Source organism: Halichoerus grypus, chromosome 5 (assembly GCF_964656455.1).
Source record: "Halichoerus grypus chromosome 5, mHalGry1.hap1.1, whole genome shotgun sequence".
NCBI lineage: Eukaryota > Metazoa > Chordata > Mammalia > Carnivora > Phocidae > Halichoerus > Halichoerus grypus.
The window spans coordinates 20,086,249-20,108,109 of record NC_135716.1 but is presented as its reverse complement, the minus strand read 5'-3'; the positions used below and the strand labels follow the sequence as shown (position 1 = coordinate 20,108,109).

The following is a 21,861-nucleotide window of genomic DNA, read 5'->3' as shown; positions in this document are numbered from 1 at the left end:
CATTTGAAAAAATGTGACCTGATCTATAAATATCCGTTAAGTCCAGAATGTTCTAGGAATATGGCAAGGAAAGCAACATTTACTGAGCAGGGTTGAGGGCTGCAGAACGAGTACAGGTTTTGGAGTTATTCAAGCCTGGGTTTGAATACCAGGCCTACTCTTTCCCAGCTGTGGGATATTGAACAATTTGCACATACTCTCTGAGTCTCAGTTTCCACACCTGTAAGAGGAGACCATAATATTGATAGAGTGACCAACCATCTTCATTTGTCCCAAACGGAGAGGATTTCTGGGACACGGGACTTTTATTTGTAAGATCGGACAGTCCCAGGAAAACTGGGCCAAATTGGTTACCCTAAGTATCAACCACACATTGTTGTTAAGATAATATGTGTTCATAAGCACTTGACTGTGCCAGACACATAGTAGGCCAGCAAATGACAGCTATTATAATAATAAGATCCAGTAGAGCCAAGCTCTGCCCCTTAGTCTCTGCTTGTCCTATTCAGAGGTAGACATTACTGACCTCATTTTTACAGGGAAATATGGAGAGTATAAAGGAAGCTAATTGCCTATTAAGGACACAGTAAATGAAGGAGCTGGGGTTCAAACTCAGGGTCTGCCTGAGCTCAGAGCCAAAGCTCTTTCCTTTCTTCAGCACCACAGCCATGAGGCCAAGTGTATTTTCAGCAACCAAAACAATTCCAGCAATTTTCATTTTTGTGCTATTTTCCCAAACTATAAATGTTCTCTTTTAGAAACAGCATTGCAAAGTAGTGAGATTGTTGAGATCATTCTGTGAATGTGAAATTCTGAAAGCACTTAATTGCCTTTTAGTGATAAGGCACACTTCATTGAAAATTATTTGGGAATTTTTCTTCCATCCCACAAGGATTCAGTTCAAGAATGTGGCAAGGACATCTTTACACAAGGAAATAATTTGTCATATACATATCTGTGCTTGATGAGATTTTCAATAGAACTTTCGACAGAGATTTCTAGGCAGTACTGGATTTTTTTTTTTCCCAGGATCTTCCTGTAGGTACACATTGTCATGCTTCTGCACGGGTTTCAATCCAAAATGCTCAATATCATAAATCAAATTATCAAAACAGTATGTCCTTTTGGCTGTGTGCTATCAAGCTTAGTTTGAAGATTCATTATTGTTGGAAATGTATTCATCTTAACCGCACTGCATGGTTCTCGCTGCAGTGCTATGCTGTCTGGACCACAGAGGGTTCACCAAATTCAATTACCACTTCAATAACACTACTGGCACTTGCTGAACTCTGAATAATGACGAATTCTCTGCAGCCATCCAGCTGAGGACTGTGAATTACTGTTACATTAAGCCAGCTGTTCTGGGGATAATCAGGAGGTGCAAAGGGTAAGGATGTCACTGTTGTACCATTCTTCCTAAAGGATGTGTATCTCTCCTTAGGACAAGAAACTGAAGGTCTGAATTTCAGCCCAGGGAGCTCTACAAAAGAAGATATAGTTGCATTCAAATGGCAGAATTTCACAGAATGAATTGACCACTGGTTCTACTGGAAGGAGCCTGAAAATAAATGTTTTATAATCCAAGAAGAGAATGTTGCTTGGACTTATATTTTATTAGCAAAATCTGAGAAGCAGGCTTCTGAACCTCTGCTAGGTTCCTCTGCTAGGTTCAGAAGCCTGGAAGAGGTTACAAAGTTCTTTGTGTGGGTTAAATAAGGATCAGTGTGCCCCAAACGGACCCAGATTTGTCCTGCTGAAGCAAGGCCACCCACAGGATCCTCGGAGGACCTTGGCAGGGGAGATGCCAGTAAATGCATGTTCTAGTTCCTCTAAAACTTTCTAAATCTCAGCAGGGAGAATCTTCCCTGATACTTTGCAGAGCATTTCAGCCCCCAGAAGAAAAGGACAAAGACTACAAGGATCCTATTGGGTGGGCCCTGTCATCTCCCCAAACTCTGTATCCTTGTTCAAGAATCTACTTTTAAGTTCATCTTTTCTGAGAAGACTTCTTGACTGGCATTTTTTTCCCACCAACAGAACTGACCACTCCCTCCTTTGTGCTCAACTGCTTCTTGTAACAATTACTATCACAGCAGCTAAAACACCCCATCTCTGTTATTAGTTTTCAAGTCCATCCCCCACAAGACTCTAAGCTCCATGAGGGCAGAGACCTTGTCTGATTTTCTCACCACTGCTTCTCATTGTGCTTCTCATACTTTTCTGTCACATTGCTTCAAGCAGATAAGCGTAATGAACACCTATAGCAGAAATCCAGCATTTCAGGTCAAAGTTTCTGTGGCACACCACATTTTTCAATTAAAAATCAGGTAAATCTTGACTTCTCTTTACTATATCCATGTTTGTTAAATATAAAAAAATAGCATTTAAGATTTCTAATTGGTTAGCATATTCAACATTTCCCACCCAAATCTTCAAGTAAAATTGATGCCTCAGAATGATGTGCAATGTCTACACTGAAGTTTCATATCTCCTTGCATACTTCACGTAGTAGTCAGACTATCAGTAACAACAATAATTTCCAATTTTATCTCATTTTAGATGCCATCAATAATAAGATGTATTATTAATTTATGTAGCAAAAAGAAATAACAATTATGCCAATTCACCTAGGACACACCGTCAATTGTATGATTTATCTTACTTTCATAAATATGAAATATTTTAAATGTTGGTTTTAGAATATATACAATTTAAAAAGATTTTTTTAAAAGGGACAAAGTAGAGGAAAAAGAGAAATAATATTTACAAGATTATTAAGTACCAGGCAATAAGCAAAGTGCTTTACATAGATTAGCACATTTACTTTAGTCCTTATAAAAATCCTATGAGCTGGGTACTGTTACATCTCAAAATTACAGATGAGGAAAACAAAGCTTTGGGGGGATAAGTACCTTACACAGGATCATAAATCTATTATGTGGCAAAGCCCAGATCTGAACCCTCACATTCAGAATCCAGAATTTATGCATTTAATCCCTCTGTGTTATTGTCTATGTTCTGGGGGTTACAAATAGTCCAGTTGAGGAAGTAGGTAGTCCATGTTCAAAAGAGTCAAATGGATGAAGAGCTAGTACTAAGCTCTGAGAATGTGTGCTCTGGATACTGGTCACCACCTAAGGAACTTCCGTGACAGGAGGCATGGGGGACATAAGCAGTTCTTAGCCAAAAAAACCCATTGAATTTGGGTACAAATTCTGAGACCAAGAACTGTCAGGAATGTGGTCCTGAGCTTTTCACCAACCACTGGGATGAAGACAAGAGTTTCTTCTTTTATGTGTTAACAAATTGAGTAATCAATTCAACAAATATGGGTTGATCATCTACCTCCTTCTAAGTAATGTGTTGGAACTGAAGCAGAGAACAAGGCAAATACAGTGCTTGCCCTCAGGAACCTTATAGTCTGGGGCGGTTGTGTTAGTTTTTCCTCAGACCTCAGTTTTTCATACTAAATTATCAAATCTTTCTAGCCTTTCCTCTTCTGCTTGCCATTTTGACTATTTTCATGACAATGGGCTCCCTAGAGCTCAGTCCCATATTGGGTGCCCCCCAAAGTCCAGAAAGGATCCAGAGAAAGTAATGTCCCAAAACTGAGTCTGGGGCAGTTCAGACCCCTGTTCTTATATTAGCCAGTTCCTCATCTGAAGCCTCTTTAGAAGCCAGTTTCTCATCTGAAGGTCAGCTACTAACAAAGGTCTCTCTGCAGCAACCATGGGAAAAGGGAGTCTCGCATGCCTACTAAGCACGTACCTGGAAGATTTCATGACACAGAAAGGCAAGAGTTTCAGAGGTTTCTCTATAAGCCCTCATTAAGAGAACTATCTATCCTCCAAGCCTATGTCCAATGGTTTGTTCAGAGGGATCATGTGATCTTTTTTCCCTTTGGCAAAAGGGCTCAAGTTTTACTGTGTCCAGACTCTTCCTGTTGCTATATCATCTAACTGGATGTCCTTCTTCCATTAGCTTCACCTTTTGAAATCTAATCTATCATTCAAGGCCCATCACAAAATGCTATCCACTAAATTTTTCCCAATTTCTCTTCAGTCCTCCCTTACCACGTTCCTCTTCAGCCAAGGCAAAAACATAGTAGCAGAACATATTGGAAAACACTGAACTTGGAAAAAACCATGTTCTACTTGCGTAGCTTCTGGACTTCTATGTCCACGAAACAAGGATATTGAATTCACCAACTTCTGTGGTCCCATCCATATTGACTTATAGAGTACCTACTATGTGCCATGCACTTATAAACATCATCTTTAATACTCAGTATTTCTGTGTTACAAGATGAGTACTATTGCCCTATTTTATAGATGAGACAGATAAGGACTCAAACCCAGGGGCACCCAGCTGTGGAGGCCAGACTGCCTGCAGCATGACTTGCCACCAGCCTCCAAGAGCTTGAAATGCTCTTCCTCCTTCTTTTCTCTTTTATTATAATGAGCATTCTGAAGGCTGAACTCTTTACAATAAAAGCACTCTGGTTTCTGGATTAGAAAATAACAACCATAGCCTTCAGATTTATTCTGGTCTCTTTAGGCACTGGTAATGAAATGAGCAATGCAAATATTAATTAAAACTATATCTATACAACATCCCTCAAAGTGGTAGAGATATGAAAAAGTCAATCAAGAAACCAGCTATAAAACTACATCCTACCAACCTTATAGCCAAAGTAATCTTGAGCAAGAAGAACAAAGCTGGAGGTATCACAACCCCAGATTTCAAGAGAAAATGCAAAGCTATATAATCAAAAGAGTATGGTACTGGCACAAAAATAGACACAGAGATCAATGGAACAGAATAGAAAGCCCAGAAATAGAGCAACACTTACATGGACAATTAATCTACAACAGAGAAGGCAAGAATATACAATGGGGAAAAGACAATCTTTTTAATAAACAGTGTTGGAAAAACTGGACAACTACATGCAAAAGAATGAAAATGAACCACTTTCTTACACTATACACAAAAATAAATTCAAAATGAATTAAAAACTTAAATGGGAGACCTGAAAACCCCTAGAAGAAAACAGAAGCAGTAAGCTCTTTGGTATTGGTTTTAGCAACATTTTTCTAGATATGTCTCCTCAGGCAAAGGAAACAAAAGCAAAAATATAAACTATTGGGACTCCACGAAAATGAAAATCTTCTGCATAGCAAAGGAAACCATCAACAAAATGAAAAGGCAACCTACTGAATGGGAAAAGGTATTTACAAATGACGTATCTGATAAAGGGTCAATATCCAAAATACATAAAGAACTTAACACCAAAAAAACCACAAATTATCCAATTAAAAAAAATGGGTAGAAGACCTGAATAACATTTTTCCGAGAAAGACAAAGATGGCGAACAGACACATGAAAAGATGCTCAACATCACTAGTCATCAGAGAAAAGCAAATCAAAACCAAAATGAGCTATCACTTTACATCTGTCAGAATGACTAGACTCAAAAAGACAAGAGATAACAAATGTTGGCCAGGATGCAGAGAAAAAGGAAACCTTGTGTACTGTTGGTGATACACACTGATGCAACCACTGTGGAAAATGGTATGGAGGTTCCTCAAAAAAATTAAAAAATAGAATTACCATATAATCCAGTAATTCCACTACTGGGTATTTATCCAAAGAAAACAAAAACACTAATTTGAAAAGATATATGCACCCCTATGTTTATTGCAGCATTATTTATAATAGCCAAGATACAGAAGCGACCCAAGTGTCCACTGACAGATGGGTAAAGAAGATGTGATATACATATATATACAATGGAGTATTACTCAGCCATAAAAAAAAAATAATGAGATCTTGCCATTTGCAACAACATGGATGGACCTAGAGGGTATTATGCTAAGTGAAAAAAGTCAGACAGAGAAAGACAAATACCATATGATTTCACTTATATGTGGAATCTAAAAAATACAACAAATAAACAGAGAACAAACAGTTCTCTCTGTTAAATGCAGAGAAAAAACTGGTGGTTGCCAGAAGGGAGGTGGGTGGGGGGATGAGTGAAATAGATTAAAGGGATTAAGAAGTACAAACTACCAGTAATAAAATAAATGTCATGGAGATGTAAAGTGTGACATACGGAATACAGTCAATAATATTGTAATAATGTTATATGGTGACAGATGGTGACTATACTTATGACGATGAGCACTGAGTAATGTAAGAATTGTTGAATCAATACAGGTACACCTGAAACTAATATAACATTGTACTTTAATTATACTTCAATTAGAAAACAGTTTTATTTCATAAATAGCTATAAAAAAGAAACTATACCAACCAATCAATGAATTTGACTTTTTTTTTTTTATGGGACCACTTGCTTTGTTAGGCTGCTCAAATAAAATATGAAGGTGCATCTATAAAAACAAAGCTTTGTAGACAGAATCATTGAATCAGATCATTTTTTGAAATGGATGATTTCATTCAAACAATTTGTTTACAACCCAAGTTACTCACTAGTTACCACTCCTTCAATATATTGAAAACAATTCATCCATTTGGTAGGTCTTCACTGACATTTTTAAATCAACCTATACTATATACCCAAGAAAAATGCATTAATTAGTTAATACTTTTACTTAACTGAAGCTTGGGATTGTCTAAGGTCTGACCACATACCTCTTGTCATATTAGATTGGTCATCACAGATACATTCTTACAATGCTGGACACAGATTCTTTAAAAAAAGAGCTGAACTTCATACCACACCAGGAGGTTTAATGCAATACAGATCTCTCAGATTTGGAACAAAAGTAAAGTACAAGTACTGTTTTCTAAAAGCCCTGCTGTTTAGTGGGCATGTTTTTCTACCAAGACTTTGTATCGATTTATACATTTCTTCAATCCTATATAAGTTAACTGTGGATTTATAAGGGCCTCAAATTTCATAAGCTGCACAACATTAATTTCCACTACTCTTTTAGTTTTGTGCCCTTCTCTTCTTTGATGAGTGAATAGCTTTAAAATGTCCAGAGAAGATATTTTATTGTATTCTGAAGGGGGGAGTGCTATTATTTGACTTGGGTATTCCCTGAACTCTGCAGTCTCACTCTGAAATACATAGTAACAGCCAAGACCCCCTGACTTTTTCTACAAGCCATCACTCCCACCCTGGTTAGCTAAGTGTATGTAGCATGTTGTACAGAGGCAGTAAACACAGAGGCAAATGTGATTTTACTGGTGATATAGAGCTCTTGCAGGCACTTGGCCAAATTTTAAGCTACTCATGATTTGTGACTTCTATAGAATAAAAGCCTATTTAGGTGTTCTTTGCTATTTCAGATTCCCCTGCTAGTTACATGATTTGATTTTAAGGGAGAGTTGATACATCACAACTCATGAGGAACCACCTAGAGGAATAGTAAAAGGGTGTTGCTTTGTTTCCAAGCTTTTATGTTTGCCTCCCTCTCTTCTCTCTCTCCAACTTAACTAGTTTCTTGCTTTCTTTTCTTCAAAAGATTTTTAGAAAGTGCAAGCACTCCCTAGTCCATTGGTCCACTGGGATGACAGTGAGTTGTAACATTTGCTGTGTGCCCACTGATGACCTCTTTTCTAGGCTAAACCATCAGATTGCCTTTATTGAGCCATCTTGGCATCATCCCTAAACTTAAGAGGTGGAAAGCAAACACAGGATAAATTTCTACATAAGCACAACTAAGAAAAGCCTTTATCCGTCCATAATAGAGTCCACTGAGCAGCCTCATGCTCAATCTGAAATTATTATAGCCATTATTATGGGTCATAGATAACACTTCATGGGCTGTATTTAACTCTCTTCACTCCTCTACGAAATATCAAGCAATAATTCTATACAAGATGTGTACTCAATAAATGTTGGATATATTATTAAAATTTTATTTTTATTAAAAAATAAAAATAAATTGATGAGAGGATGGAAGGATCATTAGATAGAGAGATTAGATGAGTGAATAAAGGTATTAATTGATGAGCAAACAAATAGATAAGCAAACAAAACTGTTTAAATAAAACAGTTTACCTTTGTAAAATTGATGCTAAAATTCTGGAAAGTTCCATCAGTGATGATCTCAGGAATCCATCCAAGGTTCATACCTGCCCACACCTACTGCTCCATGCTCCCCTTCTTGATTCACAGCAAACCTCCTTTTAGTTATATGCCTTAGTTTGGACTGTTCTTGTTGAGTCTTATCCTTAGCCTTAAGCTGGCCCAGTTTCTGATGTATGTCCTCCAAACATGCTCTCCCTAAATTTGCCCTTTTTGTCTCTTTGAGTCTGGACAGCAACGTTGGCCTGCTATCCCCCAACCTACCCATCAAGGCAAGAATTGGAATTGGATAGTTTACTTGAACTGTTAGACTTAACACCAGCACAGTCTTAAATGATATTGTTGATTCTCTTTGTCCATGCCTGAATAACAAAAGGCTCTAACACCATTGTGTTTTAAAGGTCCTTCTTCACCATGAGACACCCAATTTTTATCAGGATTAAGGCCATAGTTGCTTAAAGAAGATACTACTCTCTTTAACTCTAGGGGGGAAATGTCTGTAAAAGTAATCTGTAAATTCTAAATTCCCATTTGGTGTAAGTTTTTATTAGGGGTCATTAACTGTCTATACAACTCCAAGACATTTGAATATAAATTCAAATTTTTCATCATCCAGATGCTTGATATTTAAAAAAGCCTATTTGGCATTCTACTCCCAACCCTCTGGATGATTAGTGGAGCAATAAGGAGGAAAAGTCAACGTTTGTCATCTTGTGGACATTTTCCTTATGAAGTTTAAGTACCTTAACTGTGCTGCAAACAGAAAAGGAAACATTATAGCTAGGCTTTAAAATTTTTGACCATATGCAAAAATGGTCAATATATGTGAGTCATTTAGCTAAAAGAATCAATGACCCCTACCAGACAAGACAATTATCTTGGTTTTGTATATGTTTCTGTCCTTTGCAGAAGATCATATCAAATGTTCTAGAGTGTAACTCCTGTTACAAGTATTCTTTATGTGACACAAGATGATGTGTCACAAATAATACCTCTCTATCTTGATTCAGTTTAACAAGACAATATTTACTAAGCAATCAGTGTAGGTAAGGTCATTCTCAAGAAGGTGATATGCAAAATGCCCTATGATTTTGATGTTTGGAATCCCCAAACTTAATTCCATGAAGACATGTTATATCATTATGTGAGAATTAATTAACGTAACATTTACTGAGCACATATGAAACTCAAATATAGCAAGATCCTCCTTTTCTATTGTAGAAGATACTCATTGCTAACCTATGTAGGGTACTCAAAGAATTCAGTTCTATTTTCTCTCCAGCCTGGAAGGAACTTTCCTGCTGCTATTACCAGATTCTGGGCCTCTGACCTGCTTCCATCATGCCAACACTTATAACAGCTTCGTTTGGTAATCTATGGTAAGGTGAAGGATAAGATAGGGGAAATGCATTCTCCCAATTATATTATCACAAGTGTCCACAAGATGACTGGGAAACTAATACCTGCTCTTCCCTGAAAGCCACTTTACCTTTCTTCCTTATACCAAATATTTACTAGACTATGATGGAAACATATAAAGGGAGAGGTAGAGTAGATCTCAAAAGAAGAGTGGTAATAAAGGAGAGGTTAACTTTGTCCAACTTAGGCATTCCTTTGTGCCTCACTAGCAAAGGAAATCTTTGAAAGATAGCTCCAAATGAATTCTTTATATTTCCTTAATATTCCTTATTTTTTTCACATTAACATTCTCTCAAGCCCTCCACTCCAAAGTCCAATATGATTTCTCAGATAACTCCACCTCTCCCCAATAAAGTCCCTTTAGGGCTACTTAACTTTTACAAACTCAAGTGCCTGAGGAATTGGCCTGAGGCTGATGGAAGTTCTACTCAATAACCTGTTTGACTTATGAGGGTAGAGCTGGATCAGAGTTCTGTGAATGAGGCAAAAAATGAATGTTCTGAGTTTCATCTTTTGTCCTCAAGAGATTCAACTGATATCCTCAGGAGTTAACCTAAGAAGGTACAGTATCTCAGGGCAAGGATTGATTTTTCCTCAAAAACAAAACAAGCTCAAACCAAAAAAAAAAAAGTCTATTGTGATACATGAAAACTGATATATTTCCTTTCAGCATGACTTTGACCTCACCCTTTGTGGAAACAATGACCATAGAATTCTTGAGGAAGGAGCCTTGGATTCTTAGGTCTGATATATGCTCTTCCATCCTAATGAGATAGCTCCAACTTTCATTAGATTGGTTCTCAATCCAAATTATCCTTACACACATTATCTCATTCAATTCTCATAACTACTCACTGAGGTACTGATTTTTCTGCCCATTTTACTTGTTAAGATCCCTTAGAGTTCCAGTACTCTCACATTTTAGTTAATGATGCTGGCATTTGAGAGAAAAATATGCAGTCTGTAAGCTCAAAAGAAATAACTTATAATAAGTTCATTTGAACCATCAGTCATGTTTCCCACAAATGATGTAAGATTTAATTGCTTAACTTTCCAAAGGAATAGTAAAGAATCCTGCTGGTTTTGTGGCTTATGGCTTTTTCTAGAAAGCTCTTAAACAGTATCCATTAGAGAACTTGGAAAAGACAATCTTCATTAAATGGATGTCACCCCATGGTCATACGTAGGCATACTGGGAATATGCCTATTTCTCTGTATTGTAAGGCATAGCAAAATATGTTCTACAACACTACTCTTATAGACTGTATAAATCATAACCCATTTTGCAGATGACAAATCTAGCCAAGAAAAAGCAAGAAAGAAGGGTGAGATTTCTATTCTTCCCAAATCATGCTTCATTCCAACATATCCTCAGTATCAGAGAAGGATAACTGATGCTATTTGGATGAGCTCATTTAAACATGTCAAACTCTTTCCACAAAGATTAATTAGAGCATGTCAGCTACACTGGTGGCAAAGCCATCTTGTTTTAAATCTGCAAGAAGTAATATACAAAGTAGGATTACAACTGTTCAATCTTTAGCATGACATGCATAAAATCAATATTTCAAGCTCCTTTGGGAGTTACAGCCCAACATGCTGCTAATGAATCGTCATAATGACCTCAGCCAGCCCCTCCTGTCCAGTGGGGAAATGGGATTACTCAGCCTTCAAGGACAGACTCAAAGACCGGGCAGTTCACAGGGGCTGTGGACAGGCAGATGGTTTTCCAGAAGACAAATATCAGATGTACAACTTTCCTAGATGCCATGCCATTATCAGTCCCAGCTGCTCCAAACTCAGCCAGTCAAACTCTAGTCATTTGAAAGGCTTTGGGGAGAGCAAAGCAGGGGCATGTTCTGAGACCATCCCAAATGACTTTTCACTAAGCAAGAGATCTCAATAGCATGACTTCTAAATATTCCATACAGAAAGAGACCTCAAAATTTCCTATGGGAGATCTTATTTTGTTTCTCACTGAATGAAAGCAGTTCCTGTTTAGTGACCTCTCTGGGCTTATCATCAATGTTTTAATTTCTGAATTTCCTAACTTTGTGAAAAAACTGAAGTTCTCTTTTACAATTTGAACAATCTAGAATCTCTAAAATTTCTCCCATTAGTGTTTTGAAACTCGAGCTCTCCTTGAGAATGCTTTAAGAATAATCTGGAAAAAAAAATATTTATATATGGTTAAGCATTGATTAGCACAACGTTTTCAACTGAGGATAATTTTGCTCCCCAGGGGATGTTTGGTAATATCCGAAGACATTTTTGATCCTAATAACTGGGGGGCTGCTACTGGCATCTAGTGGATAGAGGCCAAAGATGCTTCTCAACACCCTGCAACACACAAGACAGCCCACACCAAGGAATTATTCATCCAAAAATGTCAATAATGCCACTGTTAGGAAGCCTTGCACTAGCATAATGACAAAAGCTTAAGATTAATCAATGACAAAAGCTCAAATTCAACCACAGGTTAAAAACTCCCTCAGACCATGGTACAGGAGGCAAAGAAAAAGGCAGGCTAATTATTCCAATGTTGACTAACAAGAAATCTTTGAAAGGAGGTGTTGCAGAAACCACTTCTGTGAAATGAGCAAACAAGCCAAAAAATATATGTGGCCTTATAGTTGGCCATGAGAACACTGTGTAAAACAGTAAATTCCAGGGATAACTGGAAAAGAGAATCGATACCGGAACAGATTTCCCTCTTGTGACATATGCTAGCTGACTTAAGGACCCCCAAGTCCCCGAAGTGTTAATTTCCAGAAAAACCAAAAAAGGAGTTCAGATAAACATCAGCTGTGAGTTGTTCTTAAGCCACAGTCAAAGAGGGATCTTGAAATATATTTTTCATTCATTTTCTCTCTGTCTCTCCCCTATGTGAGAAACATGGCACGCACAATTGGCGCCTATATTATCCTTTGGCCAATACTTTATCCCAGTTGCCTTAGCAACTGTCAATATTTGTCTGGTATGTCACGGTCCCAGTTGGCTGATGTCTGGCTCCACATTTACTTGTAAAGTTTAGGGAAGAGAGACACCCAGTGGTCTAAATTAACTGAGCTGCTGAAAACCATCTCCTGCTTCCTTTTATTTTCACTTGAGGGATGTTTATTAATTCTTAAATCTGATCCCCTTTTAATGATCACCAATCCCCATGGTTAAACTTATGGGAACAGTAGAAGAACAGAGGTTGGAACACTTGTTTTTTCTATAAAGGACGAAACAGTAAATATTGTAGGCTTTGTGGGGGATGTGGTCTCTGTTGTAATTACTCAACTTTGCCATTGTAGCACAAAAGCAGCCTTAGACAATATATAAAGAAATAAGCTTATCTGTATTACACTATAATTTTATTTACAAAGGCAGGCAGCAGACCAGATTTGGCCTGAAGACAATAGCTTACCAACCCCTGCAAAGGAAGATAGTATTTCTACCCTCTCTCAATCTGCACAAGCAACTGTCCTCTCCACCCCCCCTAAATTTCAAGACACTTGAAAGAATCACTGCAAAAAGAAACAACATCAACATTTAATCAGTAACATTAGTACAACTATTTATTGTATGTGTACTATGTTCTGGTCACTATTCTAAATACCAGGGTAACAGCAAGATACAAGAAAGTCAAAAATCCCTGTCATTGTAGAGCTTATATTTACAGTCAGTTAATATAATCTGTAAAATAAAATGTCTTGTATGGGAAATGATAGTAAGTGCTACAGAGAAAATTTCAAAGGAGAATCAGGTAAGAAATATTGTGTGGAGGAAGTGTTATAGGATGAATCGTGTCCCCAGAAACATAGACTGAAGTCTTAACCCCTGGTACCTGTGAATGTGATCTTATTTGGAAATAGGTTCATGGCAAATGTAAGCAAGTTAAGATGATGTCATTAGGGTGAGCCCCAATCCAATACGACAGGAGTCCTTATAAGGAAAGAAAATGCCATGTGAAGACAGAGACGCACTGGAAGGACCCTCAGTGATGACAGAGGCAGATACTGGAGTGATGCTGCCACCAGCCAAGGAATGCCACAGATTGCCTGCCACAACCAGACTGAGGAAGAGGCAGGAAAGGATTCTACCCAGAGTCTCCAGGTGGAGCAAGGCCCTCCTGACAACTGCATTTCAGACACCTAGACTCCAGAACTGTGAAAGAACACATTTCTGTTATTTTAAGCTACACACTTTGTGGTACTTTGGTACAGTAGCTCTAAGAAACTCATATAGGAAGGAAAGGAATTGCCAAGGAAAAGCTTCAGTGAGAAGACGAAGGAGTGACTCACAAGGATAACCGTGTGATGGGAATCCAAGCTGAGGAAACAGCATTGTGGAGGCCCTGAGGTGGGAGAGAACACTAGGATGCCCTTGTGCCCTTGTGGGCAGAGTGAGCAATGAGGAAAAAAGGAGCCAGTCACATCAGAGGGGTAAAGAAGAAAGATAATAGCAGGTCTGTAGGTCACTGTGTGGAGTTTGGGTTTTATGCTGAGATATGATATTAAAGAATTTTGAACAGAAGAGTGACATATGATATGACGCATTTGTGTAAAGGATTGCTCTGGCTGTTCTGTTGAGAGTATATCTTACAGAAGCAAAGGCCTATTATGAGGATACCGCAGTAATTCAGGTGAGAGATACATGCAGAAGTAGTGGAGGAGGAGAGGAGTGTAGGGTTTGCTGTTAGAACAGGATCTGATGACATATTGAATGTGAGATATGAGAGAAAACGAGGCTCAAAGATTAGATCAAGGTGTTCAGTTCCTGCAAACTGTAGTTGGTACTTATGATGGGCAAGATTGGGGTAAGAGCAATTTTTTTGTGTGGGAATATGTCAAAAGTTCACTTCTGGATATGTTATGATTGGGATGCTATCAGTTAAATAGATAGTATATGAGTCTGAAGCTCAGGGGAAAATTCTAGGATAAAGATTTAAAGGTAGGTATAGTTAATACATAAATGGTGTTTAAAGCCAAGATTAACAAGAGAATAAGTATAGATGGGTAGAGAAGAAGAGGGTTCAAAGGATTGCTCCCTAGGGCACTGCAACCCTCACTAACTGGGGAGATGAGGAGGAATCAGTTAAGGACACTAAGAAGAAGCTACTAGAAATATAAGAAGAGAACCACGTGAGATCCTGGAAGACAAGTGAAGAAAGAAAGATGTGATAAGATGTGTGACATGTTATTAGTTTAAGTATAATGAGCATTGAGAAGTGCTGTGTTTAGCTGGATTTATCAGTGTGGAGGTCACAAATAGTGAACATATAATTTATCATCCAAATCAAGGCACTTTGAGAGTGAAAAATTATTCCTGGAGAACAGGCAGAGGCCAGGACTGTCTGTACAAACTGAGACGTGGTCACCCTAGTCATGGAAATATTGACAAGGGCAGTTGCATGGGTGTGATGGGGTGATTGCCTGAATGGATTGGGTTCAATAGAGAATAAGTGGAGATAAATCAGATATATCGATTCCAGATAACATTTCAGGGAGTTTGCAATAAAATGAAATAAAGAGAATGATATTGGGTAAAAAGGTTGTTTTGTTTTGTTTTGAATATGGAAGGCATTATAGAATTTTTGTGTGCTGATGGGAATGAACTAGAGAAAGAGAGAAAAAATTCCCTGAATCAGGGGTTGGAAAGAAGAGAATTGCTAGGGCTATGGCATCTAAGACCCAAGCAGAAGAACTGGCCTTAGATATGTATATAGACATTTTATCCATAATAACGGGAGGCAAGGCAGAGAAAGTAAGCATCGATTAAGGCAGATGGATAGATAGTGTGGTGAGAATTTGTTGAACTTCTCTCATTGCCTAAAATTTCCCACCCTGGTGAGAGGGGGCAATAAGAAGAAGGAGGTGGACCTAGGGTGGAGGACCATGGTAATACAATAGGAAGTGTGGTTGCTATCCAACTAAGACTGGTTGGATTCAGTAAGGCACCATCCATTGCATTGTGGGTATGGTCAACCCAATTCGAGGCAATCCATGAACTACATGTGGGAAAGCACTGTTTCCCAAGAACAACGGACTGAAGTAATACTCTGATAAAGGTAAATGAATGTTAGCAAGACGAGGTTAATAGGCCATATGTCCAGGTCCTACCTCTTCCATTTATTATCTATGTTAAGTTTGAACAAGTTCCTTAAACTCCTTGGGCCTCTGTATACACCAAATGCAGATCATCATACCTACTTCACCAATGAATGAGATAGTTGTATGTACAAACATCAAATACCATTCTTTTCATAAGGTATTTCAAATTTGAAGGATTGCCTAATTCTGTTGCTTTATAATGACAATAACAATTACTATCATCATCGTTATTATTATAAAGCAACAGAATAGATGATGTTTCAAATTCAGAAGATATGGAAAACAGTATTATGATTAATTCATAATCAAATTATGAAATTATGCTATGATAATAGTTATGATACATTATTATCATTATTATTATGCCTCCAAAATATTAGGCCATGGTCTATAACCCGAGTTTTTTATCTCAAATTCCAGTTAATGTCGGAGAAATGTGGGAGAAATGTTCATAAAATATTTGCATTCTGTAAGAAGGCTACATTTTTAAGAAAACATAGAATATAATTTTTTTTATCATTCTCAGGCCAGGATGAGGGAGATGATTGTCTTTCCTACCAAGAAAAGTGTTCTCATTTAAGCCAGAGAGCTAAAGTATATGACCTCTAAGAGTCCTTCTAACTCTAAGCTTCTATATTCAAGTCTACTCAGGTTTATTCAAATCGATGGCTTATCAGTTCTGCACAAATTACTCCCTGGATCAAGCACTGCTGTAACTCAAAGTCACCGGATCCTTCTTGTCTGCAGATACAAATGAAGTGACCTTTACATCCATAATCAAAGTTTCTGTTCTTGACCTTGAACTACATCTGCAGAATCCTTTACACACACACACACACACACACACACACACATCCCAGATTTTTCCGTCAAGCATTTTGAGAATCCTCCAAAATAAATGTTTGTGTATCCCCACGTTCCATCTGTTAGCTACTGACACCATTTGAAAATCCTCAATATTCTTTCTGCCTGGCTCTGATTTCCTTGAGTCAATACTTGTCCATGAAATTGCTTGAAATAGGTTTTCCATTGCCATTGTCAACAACCATCCTGAGAATATGAATATAATAGCCAAGGGAGCTGTCTCTGGAAGCTCCCAAACTGGTCAGGTTGGAAGTGTTAAAGAGGTGCTGGGTTCTGAGCAGGGCTGGGAAGTGGACTTAGTGGTTAAAAGGAAGGACTCTGGTGTCAAACATACCTGTGTTCAAATCCTACTCTGGCTTTGTGAACTTGGTCAAGTCCCTTATTCTCTCTGATCCTCAGTTTATTTTTCTGCAAAATGAAAATCTAATAGACCTCTCTCACAGGTTTGTCATGAGAATTTTTATATGTGATAACATACGTAATGTAGGAACCATAATCAAAATATAGCAGCTTTCATCCTCACATATGTTCCTGACGTTAGATAGTTCTGGGGATGCAATCTACATCTCATCTGCTACATTGGGTTGTCTTAAACACACCCAACAGGCACACTCATGAACCAGACCAAAGCCAATCACAGGGCTCTGTAGGTAGATCTGAGAGTTACTCTGGCCAAGTGTCCTTTCCATTCATTTCACACACTGGCTTCAGAAGGTCTTCATCTTGTTTGGTTTCATCCTTTGGCCTCTTCCCTTTGCCTGGACACTTTTGGGGAATGGTGAAAAACTTTAATCCTTTCCATAGCCCTCTCATCTTTACTACTTTCAAAATACAGTTTGAGTTGTCACCTATCTGTCTCCCCATTGCCTCCACTCTGGCTCACAGCAGAAGCAACTCTTGCCTAAACTATTTCAAAAGGTTTCTGACCCATCTTCCCATTTCTTCTCTAACCCTGCTCTGTTGTTTTCATAACAAAACATGTGAATAGTCCACTCCTCTGTCCATTTAACAGTTTACCATTGTATTTTAAATATAATCCAAATTAATTACCATAGGGTGGGGAAGACAATTCAACTTGCTATCTACTGAAATCTATTCCCTCTTCTATAAATAATAGAACTGGAGCAGAGATGCAGCTACCGAGCGAGGGATGCTGACCCCAGTACCTGCACATGGCCTCATGTGTTAGTCATCTAATGAGGCGTAACTAATTATCCCCAAACCTTGTGGCTTAAAATCATGCCTACTTTTTATTATTGCAGAGTTTCTGTGGATCAGGAATTCAGGAAGAGCTTAGCTGCAGGCTATTTTATGAGTCTGTAGTCCAAATTTTGGACAGGGCTGCGGCCATCTGAAGGTTTGACTGGGACTGAAAGATCCTCTTCCAATCTCACTAATGGCTCTTGGCAGAAAGGCCCAGTTCCTTGCTATCTGATGGCCAGAGAATTTACTTCTTTGCCATGTGAATTTCTTTATAAGTGAGTGTCCTCATAACATGGCAACTGGCTTCCCCCGGAACAAGTGATCCGAGGAAGAAAGCAAGCAGGAATCCACAGTGCCTTTTATAACCTAGTCTACGAAGACACAAGCTATCAATTCCATTCTTTCCCACTCATTAGATGTGATCCCTAAATCAACCACATTCAAAGTGTGGGGAATTCCTTCACAGATATAACACCACTCTAGATCTCTCTCTCTTGAGCTCCAGACTCATATTTCCAAATGCCTAGTAAAAGCTCTCTACCATGTGTTGTAGATGTCTCATACTGAACCTACTCCCAAATAAATTCACTGTCCTTATTATCATTGACCTCTGCCCAAGTCTGCTTCTCTCTTTATATTTTTTATGTGGGTTAGTAGTATTTTATCCGTGCAGACAGTTAACATCTTTCACCATTCTTCCCACCTCCTACATCCAGTTGGTCACCAAGTCTGTCCAAGTGTATAACAAAATCTCTCTAGAATTATTCTCCTGCTCTCCTTCACTACTGCAACATTCTGAATAAGCACCTTATAATTTCTTTACTGGATTGTTACAACAGATTTGTACTCCTAATGCCCCTCTAACCCCTCCTCCATACCAGTACCAGAGATCTTTCACGAAACCAAAATCTAATCATTGTCCAGATTAAAAATCTATCTGTGATCTTCCATTTCTAACACATAAACTCAAATTCCTTCATACACTATGACTGTTTTTACATTATTTGACTCCTGTACTCATCTCCTTCCAATATTTTCTGCCAGAACACAACATATAGCCCATGTGCAAGCCACTACCAGAAAGTGCCTGAGAAGGTGGTATTTTTTGCCTGTCCAAGCTTTTGTACCATGCCTGGAATGCCCTTCTCCTACTGCTCTATTTAATAGAAGCATACCTACCCTTCAAAGCATAAATCAAAGACCAATTCCTCTTTAGACCATCCTCAACCTACTCTCTTTCTTCTCTTCGGGTTTTGTGCAAACCCATATTATTGAATTTGTCTCAGTAAGAGTTTTTATTTATATATCTATATCCCCACAACATTCTGATCTTTTTGGCAGCAGGGGTCATGAGTAATTCAACTTGCTAACTGTCAAAGAGCAAAAGTCCAAATTTTGGTGGGGAAAGAAAGATTTTAGTATGTAAAGTTGTTTTTTAAAAGGGGATAGTTTTGTTTTGTTTTGTTTTGTTTTTTTACAAGGAATACATCTGTTTATTTAATACAGAAACCATGAGAAAAGTGGGTTGGGATGGGCATAGACTTATTCTCAACTCATGACTGGGAGTCTTGGTGTCTGTGCCAACAGTGCAGGAATTAGCAGGCTACTTTGAGATGGGTTATAACGACAAGCACAAAACCCAAGGCTCTTCTCCAACACCTCTGGCCAGCGGGGAAGGCCTGCAGAGAGCCTAGAGGGGAAGTCACGCCATTCTCTTCACCTCGCCATCACCATTTCATCTTCTGCTTGCTGGCCTCGATGTAAATTGAGAGCTTTCCCTGCTTCGGCTGTGCAGTCCAGGAGCCAGAACTTCCTCTAGGAAGCTTTTCGTGTTATGCACTGTGGTTCCTCCAAGGACAATCCTCACTTCAGGAGTGGTACGGTTCAGGTTATAAACTGTTAGAGCCTCTTCATAGGTGGATCCTCCAATTACAAACACAATGATATCCTGAGGTCTATCTCTGAGTGTGCTGGGGCCTAGATAAGGGTACACGTTTTCCTTAAGCTTTCCTTTGATGAGATGGTCCAGGGTCTCATGTAGGAAAGGTTGATGTTGAGTATACACATTTTCTACTCCCTTCAGTCCTTTGAGGAACTGTTTGGTAATAGCCACAGCATCTTTGGGGTTGAAAAGGTCACTTCCTCTGACCCGTTTACCACCATATTCAACTATCGCAGACACGAGTTTTCGATACTTCTCAGAAACACCTTTATTCCTGAGGTCCATCATTAGTCCTGGTAGGCTATTGCTGCTGTGTTGCTCATAATGTAGAGCATAAAGCATCACCAGGTGGGCAGCATCAAACTCTGTCACTTTGGGGTTCTGCAGGAGCCTCTTTACATTCCGGAGAGCACTAGAATGGTCATTTTGACAGGCCAGTTCTTGCTCAACTTCTGAAACCTCCAGCAGATTCTGCTCACTGACCAACGGAGACAGCTCTCCAACCACTGTCACATGCTTTGATACAGTCCCAGACATCTTCTTAAACTGTGGGTAATTCTCAACAAAAACCTTCATGTCTGCTATTGATTCTAGTTTTTGCTGTTCTTTTGGTTTCTTCTTCTGAAAGTCTTCCATGAGATTCTTTATATTGCTACCAATCTCAGCAAAGTTCAGGTACATATTGTTAACATAGAATTCATCGTTTTCAGCAGATAGGACCACCTCTCTTAAGTCTTTACTGATCCCCAGCACTCTGGAAAGATCAATCCGATTGTTGTTTATGCCCAGTAGTTCATGGACCATGGCCTGATATATCCACTGGTTTAGCAATGGGGTGATGGCATCATCGCAACGATCTAAAATAAGCAGCAATGGAGGCACCTCAGTGCCATTCAAACAGTTCATATTCTTTAGTTATTACCTGCTTAACACATTCTGCAAGTCTTTTTGCTGCTTCTGATGAAAGCTGGTAGCGAATCATGGGACATTTCTTCAGAGATAAAAGGAGAGCTGTCAGTCCTTGAGTTGTTCTGGGTAGCTGGGCTGGATCCCAATTTTGACCCTGGCAGCAACCCAAAATATTGAGGGAAAACAAATGTGGATTCACAGCAGTATAATCACCATAAAATTCCCGAACCTCCGCCACAACCTCCTGTTCATCAGCTTCAGCTAATGACTTCACATCACTCTTGCTGATCACATTACTGAAATAAATAAAATATATACTGTATTTTGGTCTCTGGAGCTCTTGAGTCAGATAATCCACATTCTCCTTCGTAGGACGAAGACAACAAATTGCTTTCAGGTGTTTCATGATCTCTCGATTTTGAGAATCAATGCATTCAAAAAAGTACACTTCCTTCTGAAGAATCTCTGATTGTGTGTATACCATACTCACTATGCCAGTCATCTCTTTATCCATGAGGAGTACTTTCCTACCCAGTCCACTGTCCTCTATCATTTTGGAAATGTACTGTTTCACAGCAAAAACCACGTTCATGGTGGCGAATTGACAGGTTAACCCTACAGCCCTTCCCGCCCCCTTTTGTCTTGCTAAATTAACCCCCGGCCTTTTTTCAATAGGGGATAGTTTTTATTTCTGCAGCAATTGGAATGTTTTATAGAGAAAGGAAAACTTTTTTAGATTTCTGCATAAACAGTTTTGACTTAAAAACATTATAACTATCTGTTAACTAACTAGAATTTAACTAAAAACTTAAAACATTAAAGAAAATATTATAGTCTTTGCATTTCAGAATACCCAGCACATGTATTTGTTGAACACTATAATTCTTTTCTTTGCTCTGGCTGAAAATGGCCACCAGGGAGCATTATAGTTACATATACTTTGTACAATTTCAAGTGATTTACTTTAGGGCAAAAATCAGTTTTGATAATAAAAAGTTCCTTTAGGTCCCAATTTGTTTAGCTGTTTGTGATTTTTCAAAGAAAATCAGCATGTAAATTTCCTAACCCTTACCTCCATTCTTCATGCCACTCAGAAATCTTTCCATAGTCATATCTGGAATATTTCCAAAGAAGAAAATTCAACTCCCATTTTTCTCTAACTCTAGCAAACTCTTCATTAAATAAACATCTCCAAATCTCCAACTATGTGCAGGCTACTTCAATAGAAAATATGGAAGGTAGAAAAATTTCAACCAACCAACTGGAGGGTAAAGGTACAAAAAAAGTAAGAGGTGGTAAGTATTTACCTTTAGTAAAAAAGGTACATTTTAAAGAGGTGAGTAATATAATAGAAGAATATATATGCA

The 21,861-nt window shown here is 38.5% G+C and overlaps 1 pseudogene; it reads right to left on the bottom strand.

Moving 5' to 3' along the window:
- Positions 1-19,031: 19,031 nt before the first annotated feature.
- LOC118528157 (vacuolar protein sorting-associated protein 45 pseudogene) lies at positions 19,032-21,150 on the bottom strand (annotated as a pseudogene).
- Positions 21,151-21,861: the final 711 nt, after the last annotated feature.